This window comes from Triticum aestivum, chromosome 3A (genome assembly GCF_018294505.1).
Source record: "Triticum aestivum cultivar Chinese Spring chromosome 3A, IWGSC CS RefSeq v2.1, whole genome shotgun sequence".
Lineage (NCBI taxonomy): Eukaryota > Viridiplantae > Streptophyta > Magnoliopsida > Poales > Poaceae > Triticum > Triticum aestivum.
In genome coordinates, this window is record NC_057800.1 from 90,042,690 (window position 1) to 90,058,264 (window position 15,575).

Here is a 15,575-nt window from a genome sequence, read left to right on the forward strand (position 1 = left end):
CCCTTTCTTGATAACTAAGACCATTAAGGGTTGCCATCACGACAAGAAAAAGGACGATCCGGGGTAGAAACATGTCAACCACCGAGACAAAACGGGGCTGAAGGAAGGAATTCGACGCGATAGCGGAGCACCATTTTTGCCAACAGTGTCAGGATCACTTGGCATCACTCTGCTGGGATAGAAATGACACCAAGCACCGAAGAACAAGCAAGAAAAGAAAACCGGGGAATGCAAAGACTGAGCTGTAGTGGATCTGAACCGATGCCATCTACACTCACCAAATAAATCGTCAGCAGCCAATAATAAGGCTATATGCATGCTGTGCAACAAACAAATGCAGCAACCATATGCAATAAACAAGCCAAACTCTATACTACAGATTTCTACTGGTTTCTACCGCTCATGCTGACTAGGGCGTCCTATAGCCAGACCTGCTCTCATACCAAGCCTGTGGCACCCCGACTCAGAGAAACCAGAACGCCCCGTATTCCAGCCCAGAGATCAAGGAGAAGTCTCTGGAATACGACACTGCTTGACATAGAACAAATTAGCTCTTATTACAAGAATAATAATACAAGGGTATGATGTTACAAAGAAACACATCAGCATGGCGACACTACGCCTGCGATACTACACTTGCTCTATGCTAGCAGCGAAACAACTCGTAGCAGCGGAATACTTCTAGCAGCAGAACAACGACGAAGGTGGTGAACTCCACTCCGCAGGGACTCTGGCTGGGACACGATCTAGCTCGCACGCACGGCATCCATCGACAAAATTCAAGCAATCATGGCATCACCTGCAATCTGGCATGACACGCCAGGTCAGTACATTGAATGTACTTGCAAGCTCACAACAACCATAAACATCAAGGCAAGACAATAACATAGCATTTAACAGGTTAATTAAATTAACAACCATTATGATGAAACAACTACCAAGCATGGTATGAAACTAATACAATACTGATAAATCACCATCTTAGATCTCCATAACCATATCTCTCTTGGCTAACCGGCCAAGCAGTATACCATCTCGATCACCTTGTGATCAAAACCAAACGGTGATCATTCCGGCGATCACAACCATGACCAACACTTGGCCTCAATGGTGATCTTTCCGGCGATCACTACCATGACCAACACTTGGTCTCCAACATCAACATCCTGCCAATCTGTACTGCTCAACATACCAACATATAAATATATCACCTATAAGTCATTCTGTCATGTGAGTGTTGATCGAACGGTGTGACCTAGTACGAACCCTTGCCCATGACCGAGGACGCGACTATCGATAGATTTAAATACACTATGTAGAGGTAGCACACTGTACCCACACCACGGAACCCATGGCCTCGCACTCCCATTCGGGTGGACCAACGGCGTTCCGACAAAACCGATCTACTGCCATGACACTCTCCCGTCCACTCCGACCGACTCCCAACTGGGCTAGTCCTGGGTGGCCCCGTGTCTACCAAAGACACAATGACCACCGCCGTGGCCAAAACGTCCCTCACGGGGACCGTGCACATAACAACAACAACGGGCACACAAGGCTTATGTCCGCCTACCTGATCAGGGTAGCCGGCAATCTCATTTGTGATAAGAGCAAGCCTAGAGTACATTTCAGTGGCACCTTCACCATCCTTCATTTTGAACTTGTCAAGTTGACTTTGAAGCACATCCAACTTGGATTCCTTGACGGAGTCGGTACCTTCGTGCATATCAATCAAAGTATCCCAAATTTCCTTTGCATTCTCAAGACGACTGATTTTGTTGAATTCTTCAGGGCACAATCCGTTGAAGAGGATATCACAAGCTTGAGCATTGTATTGCAGCATCTTCAACTCTTCCACGGTAGCTTCACGATTTGGTTCTCTCCCATCAAAGAATTCACCTTGCAAGCCAACACACACAATAGCCCAAATGGCAGGGTTATGTCCAAGAATATGCATTTTCATCTTATGCTTCCAACTAGCAAAATTAGTACCATCAAAGTAAGGACCTCTATGGTGGTAATTTCCCTCGCTAGACGCCATACTATCCTAGGTTGTGAAACCAAGGCTATGACTTCCAAAAGCTATGAAAATCAAGGCAGATGGATACCAAAGCTCTGATACCACTTGTAGGATCAAAAGTATGTCTAGAGGGGGGTGATTAGACTACTTGACCAAATAAAAATCTAGCCTTTTCCCAATTTTAGTTCTTGGCATATTTTAGCAACTATGGACAAGTCAAGCAATCTTAACACAGTTCAAGCAAGCATGCAAAGAGTATATGAGCAGCGGAAAGTAAAGCATGTAACTTGCAAGAATGTAAAGGGAAGGGTTTGGAGGATTCAAACGCAATTGGAGACACGGATGTTTTTGTCGTGGTTCCGATAGGTGGTGCTATCGTACATCCACGTTGATGGAGACTTCAACCCATGAAGGGTAACGGTTGCGCGAGTCCACGGAGGGCTCCACCCACGAAGGGTCCACGAAGAAGCAACCTTGTCTATCCCACCATGGCCATCGCCCACGAAGGACTTGCCTCACTAGCAGTAGATCTTCATGAAGTAGGCAATCTCCTTGCCCTTACAAACTCCTTGGTTCAACTCCACAATCTTGTCGGAGGCTCCCAAGTGACACCTAGCCAATCTAGGAGACACCACTCTCCAAGAAGTAACAAATGGTGTGTTGATGATGAACTCCTTGATCTTGTGCTTCAAATGATAGTCTCCCCAACACTCAACTCTCTCTCTCATAGGATATGGATTTGGTGGAAAGAAGATTTGAGTGGAAAGCAACTTGGGGAAGGCTAGAGATCAAAATTCATATGGTAGCAATGGAATATCTTGGTCTCAACACAAGTGTAGGTGGTTCTCTCTCAAAAAATATAGGTTGGAAGTGTAGGTTTGTTCTGATGGCTCTCTCCATGAATGAAGAGGAGGTGGAGGGGTATATATAGCCTCCACACAAAATCTAACCGTTACACATAACTTCCCAAACTCGGTGGGACCGAATGGTTAAACTCGATCTGACCGATTCAGCAAAGCTAGTGACCGTTAGGGTTTTCGGTGGGACCGACGTGCAACTCGGTATGACCGATATGATTAGGGTTAGGGAATAACGTAATCTCGGTGAGACCGATTACACAAACTCGGTAAGACCGATTTTTGTAATAAGCTAACCAGAGAGTTGGTCAGGTAAACTTGGTGGGACCGATCGCTCATTTCGGTGAGACCGAAACATTACGAAGGGAGAACAGAGAGTTTACATTGCAATCTCGGTGGGACCGATCGCTCATCTCGGTGAGACCGAAATGTTACGAAGGGAAACAGAGAGATTACAACCCCATCTTGGTGAGACCGAGATCCCTATCAGTGAGACCGATTTGCCTAGGGTTTGTGGCAGTGGCTAAGACATTTGAAACTCGGTGGCACCAGATAGAAAGAATCGGTGGGGCCGAGTTTGACTTTTGGTTTAGGTCATATGTGGATGCGAGAAAGTAGTTGAGAGCTTTGGAGCATATCACTAAGCATTTGAGCAAGAACCTCATTAAGCAACACCTCATCCCTCCTTGATAGTATTGGCTTTTCCTATAGACTCAATGTGATCTTGGATCACTACAATAGAAAATGTAGAGTCTTGAGCTTTGAGCTTGAGCCAATCCTTTGTCCTTAGCATTTTGAGGGGTCCACTTTTCTCATCCATGCCATGCCAATCATTCAGCTTTCCTGAGATATTAATCTTGAAATAGCATTAGCTCAATGAGCTATATGTTGTTAGGAATTACCAAAACCACCTAGGGATAGTTGCACTTTCAATCTCCCCCTTTTTGGTAATTGATGACAACATATAGATCAAAGCTTCGACAAATGATAATAAGAGTGAAAAATATTGTCGCTTTGAGAAGTATGTGAAAAGCAAGAGCTCCCCCTAAATTTGTGCATAGTTTAAGATTTGCTTTGGACTACAATTGCACAAAGAGTTAGGATCATGGGTTACTCTTCCATGTCACATACATCTTGGTGGAGCGCTCAAAATGATAATAATTAAAATACATGCACTCATCACCAAGCAAAATGAATGATCACATAAAAGGATAATGTCATCCAACAAGCATTAAGGTAGTATATGATCAAACACATGATCATCTAAGCAAGCACAAAGTATGAAGTATCTCAACCAAGCAAATAAATGAAGTTTAACCACCAAACAAAAAGAGAGAATAAAAAGCAACGCTCTCTCTCAAAGCCTATGATCTATACATTTTCTCCCCCTTTGGCAACAAGTTACCAAAAAGTTCATAAAAATGCATAGTGCTAGATCGACACTTAGGCTCGGTCTTCATGTGGTGGTGTAGACAGAACTCCAAGAACGAAGGCATCCTTCGATGTAGATGGAGCTGGTGGAGTAGATGCTGGAGCCGGTGGCACTGAAGTTGTAGCTGGTGCAGATGAAGTAGCTCTGGTGTCTGGAATAGGCACTGCAGCAGACCTCTGACCTCTGGGCACTCTAGCAAAAGCATCAGTGGTTGTCTTGCCCTTCTTCTCCTCCACTTCATCCTGAAGTTTCTCAACGACTGACTGGATCTCGGTGACATTCACATCTAAGTCATAGAACTTCTGCTCCACGATCCTCTCCAAGCTCTCCTGGTTTTGAGTCAGGGTGGCCAGTCCCTTCTCAATCCTCAGAGTGGAGGCAATGAAGTAGCCAAGATGATCTTGCTTTCTCTTCAGAAGGTACTGAGATGCTTCTTCAGTAGTTGGCATCCTTGCAGCCATTTCAGCCTTTGCCTTCTCCTTCTTGGCTTGTGCGTGCACAGAAGATGGTTCATTTTCATCCATCACCACAGTGTTGTCCTCAAAGTCTGGGTAGATGGGCAGATGCTGCTTGTCCAGCAGATATGTGCCAGTGCCCATCTTGGAGTTGATCAGCTCCTGGATCTGTGGGGCATAGCCACAACTCCTCTTCTGATCTGCAGTTGTCCTCTTTATGGTTTCCACTATTAGGCTCATGACTTTGAACTTCTGTGGGACATCAAAGAGGTGAAGCAAGTTAATTGCATGGCCTCTGATCTTCTTGTGATCACCTGACTTTGGCAAGAGAGTGTGCCTGAGGATCTAGTTAATAGTTGGCAAGCCTGACAAAAGGTAATGTATAGATCCAAACTTGTGTGTTTCAAGAGCAGCATCTGGGATCTCCTTGTACATGTGTGCCATCATGTTGTGATGCTTCTTCTTCTTGGCATAGACATCCAAGTCATCTTCACTCTCTTCTGGGGCATTGATCAACTTAGCCCATTCTACAACTGTGGACTGGTACCTCGTACCTTCAGACATCCAGACAATCCTTCCATCTGGGTAGAAGTGAGCTGTGGAGTAGAACTATATGATGAGCTCATCATTCCATTTTGTGAGCTTCTGAGCCACAAACTCATCAACTCCACAAGCCTTGAAGCTATCATATACACTAGGGAAGTGATCCTCATTTTCCTCAATGAATTTTCAATCAACCCATCTCATGTCACACACTATGGGCTTCTTGTCAAGCAAGATGGTCTCATAGAAGTCCTGATGTTCCTTTGTATGGAACCTGTAGTCCACAGCAGTCCTTCTCCTGGTGGCATATGGATCAGACTCTCTCCATAGCCTTAGACCAAAGTCCTTCCTGACTTTCATGTTCTCTGCAACTGGATGAGCATCATTGTGATCTAGAATTTTTGGCTTCAACTTCCTCAAGACAATAGAATCATCTTCTTCTTCCATTGCAGCTTCAGGCATTGGGGCCTTGTTCTTCTCTGCTGCTGGGATGTTCCTGGTGCTCCTCTTGGGTGCAGTTTTGGGTTTTGGAGCAGCTGGCTTAGGAGTTCTTTTGGGCTTAGATGGAGAAGCCCCTGATCTTATGGCATCTCCCATAAGCTTTTGAGCTTTAGGTGCTGGTGCAGCATCCTCTTCCTCTTCCTCTTCTTCAGAGTCTTTCATGACTGAAGATCTCCCAAGCACTCTGGCAGTGGTCTTCTTGACCCTCTCTTTCCTTTTCTTTTCTGCCACAACCTGCTCTTTGGGTGCAGATCCCAAAGTCTCTTGAGTGGATGCTCTGGCTTTAGACGTTGGAGCTCTCTTGGCAGGAACCTTTTGCTTCATCCCTGGCTTGGTGGCAGCAGCTGTGCCATATTCCTTCTTCAGGACTTTCCTCTTTGAGGTGGTTTCTTCTTCCTCAACCACATAGTTCTCATCCTCTGACTCTGAGGTTCTTTTCTTGCTGGCCCTTGTGGCAGCTTTTGGCAGATTGCTAGGTGTGCTCCTGCTTCCATCATCTGAGCTGCTAGAGGGACTAGTGCCCTCACTCAAGTGAACCTGTTCCTCTGACTTGTTCTGACTATCACTCTAATCTGACATGATGCAAACACTGACAGCAGACCCTGTGAATAGATTATAGATGAGGTAGAGTGGATGAGCATCACAAAGTACAGAGGTTTTTGCAAAAGAATGAATTAAAAACTTAGTTTTAGTTTTCTATAGAAAGCATTTCGGATCTACCGATTTGCAAACTCGGTGATACCGAAGGAGCTTTTGGAACCTAAACTAGTGAACTCGGTCAGACCGAGTCACAGTTCGGTGGCACCGAGACTGCTAGGGTTTCACAAAGTGCCGAACTCGGTCACACCAATTTGCAATTCTCGGTCAGACCGAGAATCACATGTGCAATGGCCTGAGCCAAATCGGTGGAACCGATTTCAACAACTCGGTCGGTCCGAGATGGTTTTGGTGGAAACCTAACCCTAAATTTGCAATTCACGACTAAACTACGGAGTGTTTTCGATGGATAGAACGATCTCAATCGTGGCAAGATACATGTCAAAGCAATGTGCTGGGGAATCGGAGTTAGAACAACACAAAGTTCAAGTCCATACCCTAGTTCGGCGATGAATTTGCTACGGCGGCAACGGCGGAGACGATCCTGTTGACGGCGGCGGAGACCAGCGACAGGAGGCGGCAGGTGACGAGGAGGATGATCCGGATACCCAGGGAGGCAGAGCAGGCTAAGCGCGGGCGAGGAGGTTCGGAAAGTTTTCCGAAATTTGACCCGTGGATATATATAGCCTGACCCTGTCGGTGTGACCGAGTGGAACAACTCGGTGGCACCGAGATTCATAACTACAAGCAGTTACTGAAACTCGATGTGACTGAAAAGTTCAAATCGGTTGCACCAAGATTGAAAACCTAGATCGACTTAGCGATCTCGGTATGACCGAAATGGATGAATCGGTTAGACTGAAACACACAAAGAAGTTTTGGAAGTTTAAGTTTATGACGAATCGGGGACTCCGAGTGCTCCTCACACGGAGTGGTTCGAATCTGACTTGATCAAACTTTGTGATGCAGCATGAATAGAGTTTGAGACGAGAAAAGCATAGATATCTAGAGAAGGTTCTTAGGCAGTCTTATCCATCCACTTGGAAAAAGAAAAGGAAACCAACCAATCAAAACAACAAGTGGATGTCCTGAAATGAGTAAATTATGCAACCAACATGCTCACACAATAAAATGACAAATGAAATATGTGGCAAAGCATGCACAAACAATTATAGCATCTATTAAGCAATTGGCGATGACTAGGTCATCTATATATGAGTATATTGACTTAGGAGTCAAATAGAACATTTGATCATAGGTCATACTCATCGTTTAAGCACAAGTGGGGTTACCACTTTTACATAAAGCGTTGTTGTGTTCACACCATTAGAGTTGCTTTAACTCAATTGTTAGAGCAAAGCTCCCCCTAGATGTGATATCCCCCCTAAGAGGGATGAACTAACCTTGGGTTTTGTCGATGATGACTTCATGTAGGTGTTGAAGATGTGGATGCTCTAAGTTGATGTAGATCATTCAGAGCTATTCTTTGGAGTGAGTTGCACTTTCAATACCTACACGGGTTAGTCCCACAAGGAACAAACAAGGATATCCATAGGTTAGTCCCACAAGAGGGTTAGTCCCACAAGCATTAGGTTACCTTGTCCCTTATCTTACCAACAAGAGGGTTTGTGACTCCTTGAACTAGTGCAAGATGTGGAAGTTGATTGCACTTGTTCTTGCCAAAATGATAAGAGTGAAGTATGTTGACAGAGTCACCCTCAAGAACTCTCTAGTTCTTCTTCTTCGGGAGCCACACCATCTTGATGGGAATCCTCAGAGTTGTAGTTGTAGTTGATGAAGTGGAACTTGATGTAGTCTTGGGAACTCTCGGTGTCAAAACCGGCGGATCTCGGATAGGGGGTCCCGAATTGTGCATCTAAGGCGGATGGTAACAGGAGGCGGGGGACACGATGTTTACCCAGGTTCGGGCCCTCTTGATGGAGGTAATACCCTACGTCCTGCTTGATTGTTCTTGATGATATGAGTATTACAAGAGTTGATCTACCACGAGATCAAAGAGGCTAAACCCTGGAAGCTAGCCTATGATATGATTGTCTGTCGTCCTACGGACTAAACCCTCCGGTTTATATAGACACCAGAGGGGGCTAGGGTTACACAAGGTCGGTTACAAAGGAGGAGATATACATATCCGTATTGCCTAGCTTGCATTCCATGCCAAGTAGAGTCCCATCCGGACATGGGACGAAGTCTTCAATCTCGTATCTTCATAGTCCAACAGTCCGGCCAAAGGATATAGTCCGGCTGTACGGAGACCCCCCAATCCAGGACTCCCTCAGTAGCCCCTGAACCAGGCTTCAATGACGATAAGTCCGGCGCGCAGTATTGTCTTCGGCATTGCAAGGTGGGTTCTTCTCCAAATCTTGAATATCTGTTAAGTAGTGTCCGGCTCCCATAAATGTTGGACTTCTTGGCTTCTGTGCCCAATAAGGGCCATCTTCCACACGTCGAGCGAATGCGAGGAGCCAGGGCATTTTTACGTTCGCCCCCTAGCGAGGTAAATAAATTGTCTATTAAAGGGATGGGGATTCTTAGATCCAATCCACACCATCCTCCCCCAGCGAGAATCCATCGGAGCGCGCTCGGAAAAAATCCATTCCATCATGGCCGACCACCGCAGCTCCTCCTCCCGCCCCCCGTAGCCCCAGGCCCGGTGATTGGGAGAGGTGTTCCATCCCGCACAGCCGTTTAGTAGAGCTGCAGACCCAGGGATTCCTCCCTCTAGCATATATGGTCCCTGTCCGAGCCGGGCTCGCCACCTATAATGGCGGGGAGCAAGCGGAGAGCTTCCCCAGCCCCTCTAAGGGAGAGTGGGTATGCCTCGTCCCTTACTTACTAAGGGGACTCGAATTTCCAATTCATACATTCCTCCGCGGGCTCCTGGAGTTCTACGACCTCCAATTGCATAATTTTACCCCTGCTTCCATACTACACATCGTCGGTTATGTTGCCCTTTGTGAGCTGTTCTTGGGCTGCGACGCTCATTTCGAGCTGTGGAAGAGGTTATTTTGCCTTCTGCCCCACACACAGAAGGGTTCACTTTATCAAGTGGGCGGAGCCGAAATATGGCGGATCGCCGAAACCGGATACCTATCCGGTACTCCGAAGAAGACGTCCGAAGACTGGCCTTCGGAGTGGTTTTATATGGAGGACGTCCCCCTTCCAGACCCTGTTCGGCAGGGTCTTCCTGAGTTCAACAATGCTCCTTTGAAGAAACACCGAAGCTGGCGCCCACTGAGCCCCCAGGAGGAAGACAACAGAGAAGTCCTCTACCTGATGAACCGGATTAAAGCGCTGGCTCAATCAGGATTGACAATTATCGAGGTTATGTCAATATGCATAATGCGGGGAGTGCAACCACTTCAATATCGAGGGCACCCCCTGTGGTGTTTTAACGGGGAAGATGATGCCACCCGTTGTGGGCGTAAGGGACCGGACTCCGCTGCTGCTTTAGCAAAATTTTTGTCCAAGTTGTTCAAGGGAGAGGAAGAGGAGTTCATCTGTATCAAGCCACAGGATGGATTCTCCATGTACAACCCTCCAAGCTGAGTGAGTTATACCTGTTTACTCCCATTCTTCCCGCATTCTTCGTCATAGGTACTCACCTTGCCATTTTACGGCATGAACTACGAAAAGCTATAAGGGAGGTCAACAGCCCATCTCCACAACCAGAGGACCCTGGCCGGGCCCTCGGTCCCGGACTCGAAGAGGATCTGGACATATTCGTGGAGCTGATAGACAGACAATTCTATCAATTAAGCCGCGATAACGCCATGGTGGCCATAACGGCCGACTATGCCGGACTGCTCCCTACATCACACATAAGAAAAATCAAAATCCCAACTCCAAAAATAGGATCCCCTTTTAGACACTTCACCTACCATGCACATATGGTGTTTTATAGGGAAGGAATTCGGGACGCCATGCCGAACCCGCAGCAACTCGCCAACAAGAGGCACCGAAACCGGGTAGGCCAAAAAGGAAGGCGGCCAGGACAGAGACGCCGGCGCAGAGGTATGACACAAAACCTCGCTCCATGGTTGTCGTCTTTCTCAAAATGCAATGCTGTCCATGCTTCTTTAATAGAAAAAACGCTCGCCGGACTATATCCGGAGAAGCTGCCGATCACGCCTCCACCAGTCGGACTCCAGGGCTGGACATAGAGGCGGAAGCCAACATGGGGCGGACGCCGGATGCTCCTCCTACAGAGGATGCGGATAGACTATCCGCTACAAATTCAGAAGTGGAGAGCGCCATGAATCATAGGCGTCGCCGGGCCGTACTCCGTGACGCTTGTTTCTCGCCAGAGGCATTTGATGCCTTCAATTCCGGAGACGCGTACATCCGTGCTGCTCAAAATGGTCTAGCCAGAGCCACGGACCAGTATGTAAGGGATATACAGGTAGGCAAATCTGACGATTATATGTATCAGTAGCCCCTGAGACTTGAAACAGTTGACACAACTAATTTAAGGATCATTATTTGTGCAAGTTCTTACGGAGAAGAATTCCCAATTGTCTCAAGAGCTGGATGAGTGCAAGGCCCAGCTGGAAGCCGCTGTTGCCGCATTGAAGGAGTCCAAAAAGGGTCCCCCTGGTAAATCTTTTGTCTATTGCAAAGAATATCTGTACCAGGTAGTATGCGACATGTATGCACACCTAACAATAGATGTTGCAGGTGGCCCCGGAGTGAATCCGGAGGCCATGGAGGCGGATACGGCACGTGATGATCGACAGCGAAATGCTGGTGAGCGCGTGCTGACGCGAGTCAGGCAGGAGAAAAATGATCTCCAAGACGCCAATATCCGGCTGGGCGTGGAACTGAAGGATGTCCGTGCCCAGCTTGCGGACTCCGTGAAAGAGAATAAACGGCTTCGGCGCGACATTTTTAGTAAGTGTTTGAACGAAGTTTTTAAAGGAGTTCTGCGAAGAAGCCTGTTAATAGCGTTATGTCTGCAGGTATGCTGACGTGTCGTCCCGCGGAGGAGATGCTCGGGTCTTCGGGTGATCTTCTACCAGAGCTCTCACAACTGCACGAACAAGTTCGGCAGGTGATGCAGAGTATTGCCCAAGCCTTGTGGCCATCCATGTCCCCGCCAGGAGGCATGGGGGAGCTTATAGAGAAGCTCAAGGGAGCACGGCGATGCTTCCGATTATGGAAGATATCAGCCTGCCGACAAGGTGCAAGGGAAGCCTGGGCTATGGTGAAGACACGATATACCAAGCACTACAAAAAAAGACACATCCGTGACATTTTGGGCCGAATGAATTTTTTCTCTGTCATACATATGACACTTCTATGACGATAATTGTGAAAAAACCCGGTATCATCATAGATGTGGTGGGCTCCTACTTCTATGACAAAAAATCATGACAGAAAATGGGCTTTTCGTCCTGGGCGGGCCGGAGACGCAGCTGCATGACATTCTTTGGGCCGTCCATGACAGAAAAACCATGGTAGAAGCGAGGGCGAGGAAAATTTCGAGGAGTTCCCGGTTACGGTGGGAGGTCGGGGGCCGAGCGATGCACGTTTCTCTTGTTCACGTACGCGCATGTGTGCGAGGCGTTGGCTCTAATTGAACCCGAGCGAGGCGTTGGGCTCTAACTGAACCCGAGCGATTGCACTGCAGGCTACGCGTTACTGAACCCGAGCGATCGATCGATGGCTGTTAACTGAACCCGATCGAGCGATTCCTTCGCTACTGCTGCTAACTGAAGCCGATCGATTGGATGAACAGTGAGTGTTGCGGGGGGGGGGGGTTGGATGAACAGTGAGCGGTGGCGTTGCCTCTGGATGAACAGGACCCCGTGGTGTGGTGGAGGGCTGGATGAACAGTAGACGGTGGAGGGGTGCCCGTGGAGGGGTGGTTGAACAGGACCCCGTGGTGTGGAGGGCTGGATGAACAGTAGACGGTGGAGGGGTGGTTGAACAGTAGCCGGTGGAGTAGCGCGCGGTGGAGGCTGGATGAACAGGAGCCCGTGGAGGCTGGAGGAGGTCGACGGTAGCCCGTGGAGGCTGGAGGAGGTCGACGGTGGAGATGAACAGTATCCCGTGGAGTCCCGTTTTGCGGTACGCCACACCCCTCCCGATGAACAGGACCCCCGTTTCGACCGTAGGAGGTCCGTTTCGTCCGTTTTGCGGTACGCCACACCCCTCCCGATCAACAGGACCCCCGTTTCGACCGTAGGAGGTCCGTTTCCTCCGTTTTGCGGTACGCCACACCCCTCCCGATCAACAGGACCCCCGTTTCGACCGTAGGAGGTCCGTTTCCTCCGTTCTGCGGTACGCCAGGCCTCGTTTCCATCGCCTGTTCCGTCCAAGCCCTCCCGATGAACACGACCACGCATTCCGTTCCGACCCAGCCGGTTGGCTCCCACGCGTTCCGTTGCCTCCCGATGAACATGACGCATTCCGTTGCCTCCCCATGAACACGACGCATTCCGTTGCCTCCCCATGAACACGACGCATTCCGTTGCCTCCCCATGAACACGACGACGATGTTGTTTCTCCGTTCCGACCCAGCCATGTACACGAGCCCTGGCCGTACGTATGCGCGAGTAGGCGTTCGAGACCCCGCCCGTATGTACACATACGTGGCCGTATTTTCTTTCTTGCACCCTGGCCGCTGTACGTACGTGTACATGCTACGTGCGCGCCTCTACTACGACACGTGCGCGCCTCTCTACACACGTGCGCACTCTACATCGACCAGTATGTACGTACAGTTCCGACCAGAATGACAACGCTACGTACGCTTCGACAGGTGGGTCCCGACTGTCAGGCACTTCCTTGCCTGCGAAGATGTAGCTGGTGGGTCCCCAGCAGTCAGGGGGAGCGAATCGTTTTGTTTTTGCCGGACTGCACTTCCTTGCGTGCGAAGGTGTAGCTGCTGGTCCCAGCAGTCAGGGGGCGAATCGTTTTTTTTGCCCGACGCACTTCTTGCGTGCGAAGGTGTAGCTGGTGGGTCCCAGCAGTCGGGGGCGAATCTTTTTTTCGAACGCACTTCCTTGCGTGCGAAGATGTAGCTGGTGGGTCCAGTAGTCAGGGGGCTGAATCGTTTTTTTCTGGATGCACTTCCTTGCGTGCGAAGATGTAGCTCGTGGGTCCCAGCAGTCAGGGGACGAATCATTTTTTCCGAAATATGGTGGCCCGTCCGGTGGGTCCCCGCTGTCAGGTGGAGGAATAATTATTTTGCGCGTAATAAGGAGGCACTTCCTTGCGGCTGCCGTGGACCCAGCTGTCAGCCTCTCCACGTACAGTCCACGTCCGATGGAAGTCGTTCCTTGACCACGTTGACCACGCCGCGCCGAGAGCACCAGGGCGGTGGACGACGGCGAGGCCTAGGAAGGGGACGACGCGGAGCCGGGGAAGACGCGGCAGTGGATGCACACGCGGAGAGGAGTACGAGAGTTCACTGGTTCGGCTGCGCTGCCGTCGCCGCAGAATAACAGGGGGTGTGGGTGAGTGGAGGGATGGCCTGGCCAGCGGTGGGAGTAGTAGGGGGCGGTGAGGCCTCCGCGGCAGCACAACCGGCCACGGGAGGCAGGAGCAGGCGGCACGACCGGCGCTGCTTTGGGCGGCTGGAGCAAGAAGACCAGAGGTTGAAGAAGCACGACGGCCGTTGGATGGACATCGTACGGTCACTGCAGCTAGAATCGTTTATATTGACTAAGTTGACAAAGCCCTTGGTACGTCAACTTAGTAGGCCCACAGGTCAGCTTCCGAAACGGTGCGCCCCAGATGTCAGGGGGAGGAATCATTTTTTGGGCGGGTGAAGCTAGAATATCCGAGATTGAAGAAGAAGCACGGCATCCGTTGGATGGACATCCAACGGCCACTGCTGCTAGAACCGTGTGTTGACTATAAGTTGACAAAGCCTTGCATACGCGTCAACTCTGTTTTTTAGGGGACGCGTCAACTTAGTAAGGCCAGAAGTGTGTGGCAGAGAACTTATAGCCCATTTGAGATTTGTAAGAATGTGTAGCCCATTTTTGAATTCTAATGGAATTTACTACAGCCCATTTACAGTTTGTTAAAAGTACAACCCATTTCAACCAACCGTTCAAAACAGAATTCAATAAAATTTCCCACATTTTGATGGGATCCGAAATATTTTTATCCCGAAATTTCTAGTCAGATTAAATACAATTTCAATATAAATTTATATTACGTAAAAATCCAACGAAACATTGCGCTCGCAACAATTAATGAAATTAAAATTTTCAATATCCAAAAATAATATTTTATAAAGTAATCACGTGTTTGGTGCATTTTTTATAGTTACTGCCCAGTTTTTGTAATTACATCCCATTTATTATTTCTTAAAGCCCATTTTCTTGTTAAGCCTAATGCATCCCTCCTAGGAAAGATTTGCAGCCCAGCGGGGCGGAGAATAACAACTTGACCTTGCCTGGGTATTCCTAAAAAAAGTATAGCTGGGCTAGCCATTTTCAGCTTGAAAAAATTAATATCTGGGCTGGATATCTGGCCTGGGCTAGACGGGCCACAGCCCGCCCAGTTAATACCTGCAGCGATGTTTTCGTTGTTGTTCAGAGGAGAAAATTTAATATCTGGGCTAAACATCGAAAAACTCTGCAGTGCTCACACCTCAAAAACACAAATACTGCTCGAGCTGCTTGGTCCCAGCTGTCGGCCGCTTCTTGTGCAATTCTCTCGTTTATTGACTACTCCCTCCTTTCCGGTTTATAAGGCTCAATTCAAAAATCTCACCAACCAAGGTAGATGATGAGTGGTGGAATATTTTTTGTTGTTTGCAAAGCACCCAATTAATGCTCTTGTTTTCCTCAAAAAATTATGTTTACGAATGCATTAATTGCAATGCATGCATGCATAAAGTGCATGCATTGGTCAGTTTTCTCTTAATACTTGCATGCAATGATTTAATGCACCTTGAAGTCTGAACATGTGATGGGGAACAACCAAATTGAGCCTTAGAAAATGGAAAAACTAAAATTTTGAGATAAGCCCTATAAACCGGAAAGGAGGGAGTACTACATAGGTTGACAATGGTGTGGGACCGTGATGTCAGGAAACCAGGAGGAAGCAAAATAAATTATAGTTATATATATAATAAGGAGGCACTTGCGTACGTGAGGCTATGGACCTGGTGGGTCCCCATTGTCATCCTCTCC